This window comes from Electrona antarctica, assembly GCF_951216825.1.
Source record: "Electrona antarctica genome assembly, chromosome: 3".
Classification (NCBI taxonomy): domain Eukaryota; kingdom Metazoa; phylum Chordata; class Actinopteri; order Myctophiformes; family Myctophidae; genus Electrona; species Electrona antarctica.
In genome coordinates, this window is record NC_136808.1 from 42,122,199 (window position 1) to 42,134,219 (window position 12,021).

Here is a 12,021-nt window from a genome sequence, read left to right on the forward strand (position 1 = left end):
CAAAGTGTCATCATCCATACAAGAAGAACAGCCTTCATTGTCCATTATGTGCTATGAAGACAGCTTTCCACAGCCTCGCTTATGTGTCAACTGATTAACTTTTGATTTATTCTTATTTACTGCATCCCATTAGCACTACTATAGCAACAATCCTATCTGAAAACCATTAGATGAAATGCAGGCACAGAGATGTCTTCCTTCTGGATTTGCGGCTGTGTTTCCAAGTCTGTCGTTGTTGTAGCTCCGTTACTCGGAAACCGAGATTCTTTTTTTAATGGCCGCGGCTTGACTCTAGTTGTGGCAGTAAACACCTGACTGTTCCAGCTAAATAGCCCAGAGGTCATTCATCAGTGTCACAATCTGCTTAGAGCGGAACCCATCTCCAAGTATTTCAAGCTACATTGCACAACTCAAATATTTGAGAGTTTTACTGGAGGAAGAAGCTCTAAGATTGATATTTGATTGACCTTGAATATTGTTCATGTTTTTCTATTCTGGTCATCTGTTGCTCTTCTGAAAATAGACAAGGCACAGGGTTCTGCCACACTGTGTCCATCTGAGCTCTTTCTCTTCTTACCAACCTGCAGACTTTTCCTTCTAAAGTGTTTCCCCATTGTTACATTTCAGCAGGTGGTGAGGTCAGAGTATCACACAGTACATGGTAGTTATTCCACAATCTCAAACTAGCACAGACCTGGGGCCTTGCAGCACGTCGACAAGGCACAGACTCTTATAATACAGGACTATCACCTCTAATCGTTTTGTGAAATTCAAACTGGGGGACTTTTTGTTTGGTATAATGATCTCCAGAGATGTGCTGTGGGCAGTGTAACTCATTTCTATGTTCCTTTTGTCACAGTAAAATCCTGAGTGTTTGTGTAATTTAATTCTGACTGTGTACAAAATGGACCCCAAAAAGGTATATTTGTACACTGTAAAACCCTACAGCTGCTCAGTGCTCAGCTCATGGTTCCCAGATGGAGACACCCTTCTTTTTCACATATTCAGTTACGGAACATGTTGTAAATAAAACAAAAATTACACTTGCAACAAGTAAAGTCAGTTCTATTTAGATTTTCCGGCCGCTACGACCTTCAAATCTAGTTCTATATTGTGCTGATGAGAGCAATGTTATGGCCATGGAAGTATTAAACACTGCTGTAACGCTGCTGTAGTGCCCCATATGTGTGCAATTTACGTTTTTCAGTGTGGCTATTCTGATGCCAGTTTAGTGCCGATTAGAGAAATGGTGCGCCTGTGGCCCCCTGACATGGCTCCTGGTGTGACGATTGTCATGGCAGACCAGGCCCCCAGTAAGGCTGGCCAACGTTGAAGCCATGAGACGTAGTGGTCAGAGCTGGAACTGCAGGCGGGCCCCTGCATTTAGCGCTAGGAAACTCTGTGCAGCTGCAGGGGTTTAATATTGAGCACTTGGATAGCAGGGGGCGGGGCTGTCCACCCTCTATTCTTTATAACTCTATGTGACCGACCCGCTGAACAGTGTTTGTGACAAGTATGGTCGGTCCATCCATCCATCCATCCATCCATCCATCCATCCATCCATTCATCCATCCATCCATCCATCCATCCATCCATTCATCCATCCATCCATCCATCCAAGATGGTAGTAGGTGTTGATGATAGTTCTTGCTCTCAGTATGTACTGTAATGCAACAGGTCAGAACCCTGCAATTCATTGGAGTGCCATGCTATCACTTAAAATAGTCACAGTTAATTAATTTGACCATTTGTAATTTGTTATAATGATCAAATTTAACCAAATGCACCCATAGGCCACAGGGGTCCATTTCCCCCTCTTGCCGACACATGTTCCAAGTGATGTTTCGTCGTGTCGGACACTGTTCAGGCTTCAGGAGACTTTTGAAGTGCAGAGAGTTGCTTTGCTGGTGCGTACAGGTGCACCCAGCAGTCAGCAGCTGAGAACACACAGACGTTTGACACAAGTCAGACCGTAACACCAGGAGGCCCTGGCCGGCACACTGCGCTGGCCTGTAACAGACCGTAACACCAGGAGGCCCTGGCCGGCACACTGCGCTGGCCTGTAGTGTAATGTCTCATTTATACGACGGCGTCGCAGGCTGAAAACAGGCATGTGACACCGTCGTACGATGAGGTATAAATGAGGCTTAAAAGAAAGTGGAGCGTGATGGATGTCTCAGTGTGGACTAGAAGCTGAGGTGATAAGGTACACCAGGATTAGGCTGATGAGGCTGGTGACAGAAATACAGCCAGACTCATCGGTCAGTCGGACTGAGTGGGCTTATTGGGTTACATTTGGAGACTACCTTTTCTGGTCAATTCTTTTCGGTTTTGCAAATAGTTTTGTACTGTATTATATTTAATGAATCATCACTGCATGTAGGCTACTGATTATATTTCTGCTCATTAAAAACAAAATAAATTGGGAGAGATGTTTGACATAATGTCTTTGCTTCTATTCTCTGAATGAATATAGTTTAATATAATTTTACACGTGAACATAACTTTAGCAGTCTGCATGACCCGGCCTGCAATGATATTGTGAAACAGCCCCCCAGTGTGTGTGCACACATGTGTGGTGCGTATGTTTGTGCACACAATGCTGTGTGGGTACGTGTGTGTGTGTGTGTGTGTGTGTGTGTGTGTGTGTGTGTGTGTGTGTGTGTGTGTGTGTGTGTGTGTGTGAGAGCACGTGCATGTGCGACTGTGCGACTGCGACTGTGCGCGCGCGCGTGTGTGTGTGTGTGTGTGTGTGTGTGTGTGTGTGTGTGTGTGTGTGTGTGTGTTTGTGCGTGTGTGCGCGTGCAGTCACCAGTGAGGCTTAATGGAGCCAAGACTATGTGAGGAATGTCACTTCACTTCAGCTATAACCTGCTGGCCTTGGACAGAGAGATTACAAGACAGCGTGGGAGAGAGAGACATCCAGAGAGAGAGAGAGAGAGAGACAGAGAGAGAGAGAGAGAGAGAAAGGGGGGTAGGACCCGATTCAAGTAATCCCTGCACGATTAATTAGGATGAGCCCTTGCGTGTGTGTGTGTGTGTGTGTGTGTGTGTGTGTGTGTGTGTGTGTGTGGCTGTGCATGTGCATGTCCATGTGCATGTGCATGTGCATGTGCATGTGCATGTGCATGTGCATGTGTGCGCACGCACGCGCATGCATGCATGTGAGTGCGTGTTTGTGCGTGTTTGCGAGTGCTCAACTGCTCATGCATCTGTGTACGTGTGTGCGTGTGTCCTACTACAGTACAATGAGTTCATCCAAGTTATATTAAGGGTGGCTGCTGTGGGAATCAAGCCCTGATCACATTAATGCTACACAGGGACCTCATGCACGTATAGATGCAGAAGCTCCAGATAACAGAGCAGACATTTCTGGAACCCCCGCTATTCCTCCAGACGACTAATTTACACCCCTGACAACTTAAGAACGAAGGGGGGGGAAAACACACAGATGAACATCCCTGGTGGAATCGTGAATTAAGCAGTTGTGAAAAGATAATGTGGAACGTCATCATGAATCAAGCTGTGTGCCTGCCCCGGCTGGCTTCTCCATACCTAGCACAGCTGTGTGACTTGATCGGGACATGCTTGATTTGTATGTCATTGCACGCCGGTGTAGCTCGCCGAAAATAGTTCACAAAGGGTCACTCACGGTGCGACGCATTGCGAGCTTGTAGATCGGCTGCTTTTATTGCACGACACCTGCCTGCAAAAAAAGTAGGCTATAAATTATCAGGTTTAAACGTCTCTACTTGTAGTAAGTCACATAGAGCTGGTGAGGAGGAGGAGGAGGAGGAGGAGGAGGATGAGGAGGAGAAGGAGGAGGAGGAGGAGGAGAAGGCGGGGGGATTGAAGTGGGGGAACACACACAAAGGAAGAGACGGGGGTTATTCATCAACACCCACTTGTGTTGATGATATATGAGGCCCGACACACAGACAAAGGGCTTATGGCTATGATTATAGTTCATATAGGCTACAACAATGGTCACCAACACATGTGCTGCTGACTGAAAAGTGTGTGTAGTGGTATGCTTGCACCATCCCACTTCCTTCAGTTCCTTCACAAAAAAGTTAGGCCTACAGTACAGAGATCTGGAATAAAAGTACACATTTCCTCAAAAACAATTATTATCATTGTGAAATTAATAGTTTTGTGGGGGCCAAAATCTTTGTTTTTAATTGTTTATAAGCTGAAGTTCAAAAGTATCCTTAAAGAGCGTCGCAGTCCCGCCCCCAACGAGAGGCCCGGAAGAGAATTCCCCGTTCATTTTCCTCATAGACTTTTCAAAAAGTATTTATTTAAAGACGTTTACACTGCGGACAAAGCCAACTCGGCTCGTGACAAATCATGACAATAAACACAATGTTTTGGGCTGATCAAGGAAGGAAAAAAGGGAGGGTACAACACTTTTTGTTTTGTTTTTCTTCTTACTAATTATTTGATTGGCCCAAAACATTGTGTTTGGTTTTTTTTTGTTTTTTTAAAGATATTTTTTTGCGGCTTACGCCTTTTATTGGTTTTTTGAAGGGACAGACAGTAGGCTGACAGGAAACGGGAGAGAGATGGGGGAAGACATGCAGTAAAGGCCGTGTCGGGCTCGGGAGTCGAACCCGCGGCACACTGCGACTCGATTACCAGTCGGGTGCCCAGACGGTTACGCCACCGCCTGGGCCAACATTGTGTTTGTTGTCATGATTTGTCACGAGACGAGTTGGCTTTGTCCGCGGCGTAAGCGTCTTTAAATAAATACTTTTTGAAAAGTCTATGGCGAAAATGAATCGGGAATTCTCTTCCGGGGCTCTCGTCGTCATGAAAGGGGGCGGGACTGCGACACTCTGGGCGTGAAAACCATGTCCACTGCTATGTCCTATTGCTTTTGTTTCCATTAGGGAAGGTATACAAGGGGTTCCAGGTGGTCCCCAGCTAAATTATGGAGAGTTGGTAACCAAATGGTTACCAACTCTGGTGCGCGACACCATCGTGGGACAATACATAAGTTATACTTGATGGGCTGCAGGTGAGCGTGCAGCCATGCACATGCACATACAAATCATAATCATTCATCCTCCACACTGGGAGAAAAACAGCATCTGAATGTTTGATGGGGCATTTTTACTCATCTCACTCTCTCCTCCCTAGAAGCAGTATCTGCTTACGGTTGCCACCTGGCCTGTCTTGGACTGTATTGCAGACCATAAGGAAAACACGAAACTGTTGCGTTTGAAATTAAATTGCAATATTTGTAAATGATTTAAATACAATAATTCAAATCAACTTAATTGATTAACCTTTTATTTTCTGAAAATCCATAAAGTAATCCATAAAGTCAGCAAATAAAAAGGCAATGCATTGCTCAAAAAGGGAAAAATTTATATTCCTCAGTCCTCACCCAATAGGCCACGGCATTTTCTTCTTTGTCCAACAGCTCTGAATGGATTCAGAGCTAAACCGTCAGAAATGTTCCTTGAACTTTGCCACTGTGGTTTATCAATTTCTGATTCTGGTTTAGTATTGGGCTTAAAAGAGTCTCTTTGACAAACCACCAAACAGCTCTTTTTGATACCTAAAATGGAACCCCCTGGCCGCCTCACCTAAAGCTGAATTCCAATACTCAAAATCTCTGCCACTCGCACAGCATGGCGGTATTACGGTGAAATTGGTGACCTGCTGAAATATGTGACAATCGTGTAGACCTCAGTGTCCAAACGTACATCATTGCGGTTTGGTTTATTAGCTAAATTTAACCTTGAGATATTTAGGTCACGTATTTAAAGACCTCCATGTAAGTTATGGTCACATATTTCGGCAGGTCATCAATTTCATTGTAACACTGCCATGCTGGAGTGACCGAGTGTGAGTGAGCGTGTGCCCGAGATTTTGGTTATTGGAATTTGGCCTTTATTCTTTGGCCTCACTTCTTGTACTTTATGGCTATGTCATCAATATTAGTATATGGATAGGCGGCCCGCGGAGCGCCCCCTTGTGGCCCCTGGAAGAATTTCCAAAAAGAAAAAGAAAAAGAAAAAGTTTTTTTTTTTTTTGAGGGGGTCCCAGATATAAATGGCATTACATGGGGGTCAGTAGCCTATGCATGTCAAACTGGGCATACTTTTCAAATGGGGTCTTGCCCTGAAAATGTATTTTCAGGGCAAGACCTCGACCTCGTGCGTGCGGACTCGGCCCCCAGCCTGGTACCCTAGTCAAAATATGGCCCTTGAGGAAAATTAATTGGGGAACCCATTATACTGTATGTCAGAAGAACCTGTTCTGACATTCCATATGTTGATCCTTCCTCTTCGATGTCTCACTTTTGACTGATACCTGTCCATTTAAACTCTAGACGGGCCTGCCCCAAAGTTATTTGTGCAGCCGCGCCCGGCAGCCGGCGAAAACTAGAGTTCTCAAAGAAGATTACCTGGGCCCTCACCAACCCTGTTACCCCTGCCACCATTAGATCTCCATATATGGAGCTGACCTATATATATGTTGATCTGACCTCATCAAGACACGCTCCATATATGGCCAGTGCACCCGACCTCGCCCTTTAGGGCAAGGTTGCTTCTCGCCCTCAGGCGTCTTACTGGTATTATGCACCAGGATGCACTAGTCAGTTAGGTTTTATTTTCTTGGAGGATAATTTTTGAGTGGTGCAACCACTCCAAGGAACAGCAATGTCCGTGTTAACCTATGTGTTAACCTATGTGTGTAGCTATGTGTGTGGCTATGAGTACCAGTAGGGGCAAAAGTGGCGCTGTTGTGCCAGAAACAGAGAGAGAGAGATAGTGTTAGCATTGTTGCCTAGTGCTAATTACAGAGAGAGAGAGAGAGAGAGAGAGAGAGAGAGAGGCAGGGGGAGAGGGGAGAGGGGAGTTGCACCACTCAGTTAACAAAGGTGTGATTTTTGTTTTTATAGCCTACTGTTGTGTATTTGCATTGTATTGAATTGTAAAATGTTTTCACTGAAATAATTACCGGTATGTATTACAAAAAGGGGAAATCACAAACTACCTCCACCCAGTGTTTGTCATAGCAATTCATAACCCAGAAACAAAATGTGTTTTCTGGGAATTATCATGTCTGCGTCCTTTTGCCTTTGGCAGTGTAAAGGGAAAAAAAGGGAAACATTTGAAGTCGCTAATCAAATGGAGGTGACATTGTCCCAAAGGGACGACAGTGGAGAAGACAAGACAGTTATGCCTGGGGCATGGGGAGGGCTTCAGTCTGCTCCTAGGGATAGCAGTGGTTTCACTGGCTGGCTGGAGGCCAAGGTCTGCTCTGTGTCCATGCAGCAGCAGTCTACCCCGGGCTAATCGCTCCGCTGTAATTAAATGGAAAGGAGCTCGCACTTCCTCCTTGTAAGGAACCTTCAGCTAATCAGATAGGCTGGGTAATTAACAATGACAGGCCATCCTTCATCGGTACCCCACATAGAGCCGCAATCTGTCTTAAAGTTGCTCTCTTTTACGCTGCTTATGGAAAGTCACATATGATATGAATGGTTAAGACTGCACTGATTGTATGACCTACAATCAAAGTGCACTCGAATATTGGTACAATAAAATGTAACGTGTAGTGTGAATACTTTGCACTGTTATGTGGCATTTGTATGTGAGGTGAGGTCATATGTAATACACAATTGCAGTTTGATGGAGGAAGTGGTGGATATTATGTTTTCGCCGTGCGTGCGTGCGTGCGTGCGTGCGTGCGTGCGTGCGTGCGTGCGTGCGTGCGTGCGTGCGTGCGTGTGCAGCTAATCTTGCAAACCGCCGGACCAATCTGCGTTTTGGATATTTCTCTTTAACTGTAGGTCGTACAATCCAAATATTCCCATCATGATGCATGTGATGCAACTCACCATACGTACATCATACATCCTATCTCAATCTTCCAACAGTTCTTTTGGCCATACTACAGATGTTGTCCTGCGACAATGACCAAACAGGGTTTTGAAATTCTCTGCCTGTAATTGGCTTCAAACATTTGTGGGAAGGGTCAATGTACACAAAATGCCATATCAATATCATGAACATAAGATCCATTCATTCATTCATTCAAGTTTGATTTATTCTCGAAAATAAATTAAGAGTAATTAAGCTCATTTGAAGTGTCATCGAGTAATACAATATGGTACATATAAAACAACATCGCAATACATCAGAGGATTAGGAAAAAGAAGAACATACATGTGAAATATAGGGTTACAAATAAAAACCAAGTCAAATTTAAAACAATCTAAAAACAGTTACTGTACATATTGTGGGCATCTGCTCGATCACCAAGGTTTTAAAACGACTCAAGGGTACCAAAGTGGTTAATCTTAATCTAGTTTGCAGGTCATTCCATGTATTAGGGCTACCAAGTTCAGAGTTAACTTTTGGTACCTTGAATTTGTGGAAATTACTTGATCAGGTGTGGTAGGGTTCAGAGTCCCATTTCAGAAATGATGAGATGTATCTAGGACAATCTCAAAGCATGGCTTTATATGATTCTTTCATTTACATTCTCATGCATTTATTTATGCTCATTGCTTAATATTAAATAAACTTTGAATCATAAAAAAACATGGCTTTATACAAGAGCAGGTGCCAGTGCAGTTCTCCTCTCTCTGCCAGGGAGGACCATCTACTCTTGTTGTATAGATACAATGGTGAGTACCATAGCTATCACCCGTAATTAATCTAATCGATGAGTGGTAAACATGAGTCTAGGGATGTATCAACCTCAAACTGGAATGGTATGCTGAGGGGCCTAGAGTGCACTTCCAAAAGCACTTTCACATTTTCCCATAGTTATAGAGGATGCCAGAATGTGAAAAGTTTGTAAGCCCCAGGCTGCAGTGTTCTTTTCTAGTTTTATTATTTGCTTTATTCCTCCTGTGAAGCACATTGAGTTTCTCCACGTAAAGTTATCTTTCCGCATTGTGTTGTGACACTGATGAATCACCATAGTGTTCTTTCACTGTTCTCTCACCCTCGGTTCATCTCACTATATCTCTCACATTTCATTTTACAAAGCATTTCAATTATCTTTATAAACCTTGTTTTCCCATCTGTGTGTAAAATAATCTTGTAGGACAGACTCCCTAGCTAGCCCAGTCATATTTAATGTACTAGTTTCATGGTAGGGTACACTGTCTCTGCAACCAGATCCGTAAGCACAGATCTACAGTATTGCACAATGTCCTTATTTTGAATCTGGCTCATGACCTGTGTCAAAAGTCATCTCCCCCTCTGCAACCTATCTTTCCTGTCTCTAAGGATCGGTCTAATAGAGCAACATCCATCAAATGCAGTCTACTGGATGGCAGAGGGGACTAAAGAGAACATTACGGCAGGCATAAGGTCACAGGTTAAATCCGCTACACAGCCAAAGTATATGTAATGGGCTTCACTCAAAATTGCTCCACCATAACTATACTACCACTTCAACACTTGAATTGGGCCCTCCTCAACCTTCACAGTCATGTCCTGATGTTTCTTTTCACCTTTTGGTGGTTTGAGAGGGAGCGCACCTCGATTGATTGATTGATTGATTGATTGATTGATTGAATACTTTATTATTCAGAAATGTAAATAGCACATGGTACAGTAAGACATTAAAGCTAAAAGGATAACACAAACATGTCCCGGGGACTTGTTTCCATAACCCAACCCGAACCCTAACCTAAACCCCAAGCTTAAACCTAAACTGCGGGACTATAGGCATAACCCTGTTTGAGGCAGGTTGAGGGCAGAATGCTGAACACAAACTGCTTGCCAGTGACAAAGCTACTAGCGACTGTGGAAATGAACCATTTACCAATCCCACTCACTGTGTAAAAACAAAAATCCTATAGCTACTATTTCTTTTCATTACATTTTGTTACATACAGAGACCCACACTAGTCTCATAGCCAGTGACCTACAGATATATAAAATCTATCGGGCACAATTTCAGAACAAAGCACCTGTCTCCAGCAGTCTGCAGGTCTTGCTGTGGAGAGAGCTGTCTGGGGCTCTGAGGGCCCAACCTTAATTATGTGAGCCGTAATATAATACCAAACAAATATTACTGCAAGCTACAAATAAATTATGGTCTCTTTTAACAAGGCCGAGTTTATTGTAAAGGGCAAAAAAGGCAGCCTGGAAGCAATGTAGAGAGAGGTGGTGATCTTTAAAACTGTAAATGTCCTGCTAAGCAGGAGCAGATGGTGATGGTGGTCCAAGGCTTGCGCTGCCGTGTCCTCAGATCGCTCTGTATAAATGTTTTCGCCCTTGTAAACGTAACCCATTTGGATTTGGACAGGACACAAGCATATAGTGGTAGTTAGCACAGATATTATCTGCCAGAATGGAGACGCGGCGCCTCCAAGGGCCGTCTGGTTATGTATATCGCTGCAGTCAGGCAGAACCTCTATTTTTCTTTTCTTTCTTTTTACTCTCGTAAATAATGCCTTACTTGATCATGCATACTACAGTGTCACACAAAAGCATCAAAAGTAGCAGATAAGCTCGAGATGAATGGCAAATCGGCGCGTTTTGAAGAACAGTTTTGGTCATATGAGGTTTCCATCCGGCCGACAGAGACTATGTCGATGTGATGATACTGCAGTGCAAAAGGAAACTAAAGGCCTGTTCAGAACTAACATATTCTTGTGGGACTATGGCTACCGCAGCAGTTGAGGGTTCCAAGCCATGCTCAAGGGCACTTCCGTGCTCCTTGTTGAAGTTAGAAAGGAACTAGGGATTCATTCTAACATTTAACCACTGGAACCCTAGCATCATTGTTCAGTGAGCTTGTAGATTGTTGTGAGCTTGTAGATCGGTTACTAAAGAGATTAGGTGTAGAGGGAAAAAATACAGGGCAATCGGCCTGGTCAACACCTTTGTTTACTAAAAGTGTATAAAGGGTTTAAATGATTGAGCCACTGCTATATCCTCACTTGGTTGGTCCTACAGCGAATAAAGATGTGGGTCTCTGTTTTTAAACGAGGACCCTGTGAACCAGTGCAATATTAGCAGGGAAGGTGATACAGTATAAGAAGCTTGGCCTGCACTTCTGCTGAACAGAGTGATCACTTACACATGTGGTGAACAGGGTTTACACACACACACACACACACACACACACACACACACACACACACACATCAACAGTTATTGGCCTGTATTTAGACTTGGAGGTGTGCGTGTGTGTGTGCGTGACGTGTGTGTGCGTGACGTGTGTGTGTGTGTGTGTGTGTGTGTGTGTGTGTGTGTGTGTGTGTGTGTGCGTGTGTGTGTGTGTGTGTGTGTGTGTGTGTGTGTGTGTGTGTGTGTGTGTGTGTGTGTGTGTGTGTGTGTGTGTGTGTGTGCGTGCGTGCGTGCGCGTGTGCGTGTGTGTGTGTGTGTGTGTGTGTGTGTGAGTGTGCGGGCAGGGGGTAGCAGGTCTATGTGTGTGTTCTGCCTCTGTTCATTTGTTCTGGAAACTCACACACACATAGTGTAGGCCACACATATTACGTGTGTGTGTGTGGTTGCGTATATACATGAAAGTATATCTGTGTGGTCTGCATATCTGTGCAGTCTTACGGGAAACTCCCGGCCCAGGATCAGAGGAAGGGGAACAAAGGGGTTAATAAAGTTTGAGAGACTTTTTGAGCCGTGAGGACAGTCTCCGTTCACTGGGGGACAGGACACGGTCACATGCACTGATTCTAACATCCTGGAGCACAAAGAAAGCCTTAAGTCTGGCTCGCTTATCTGTCATGCATGATCATACTACTGATATGTGTTATTTCTATTGACCCCGTATGCCTAATCTAGTAGTCCCGCCTATTGACTGGCACTAAAAAACGTGAACACATACCGGTAACTCCTGTACTGGCCTCACTTCACTGGCTCCCTGTTAACTCTGATTGATTTCAAAATTCTCCTATTCACATTTAAATCTTAATTGGCTGGCCCCCCCAATACTGTATCTCTCTGAGCTCCTGGATCCTCACACCCCAGCTAGAGCTCTGAGATCTGCCGATAAGCTATTGCTGACTGATCTTAAAAC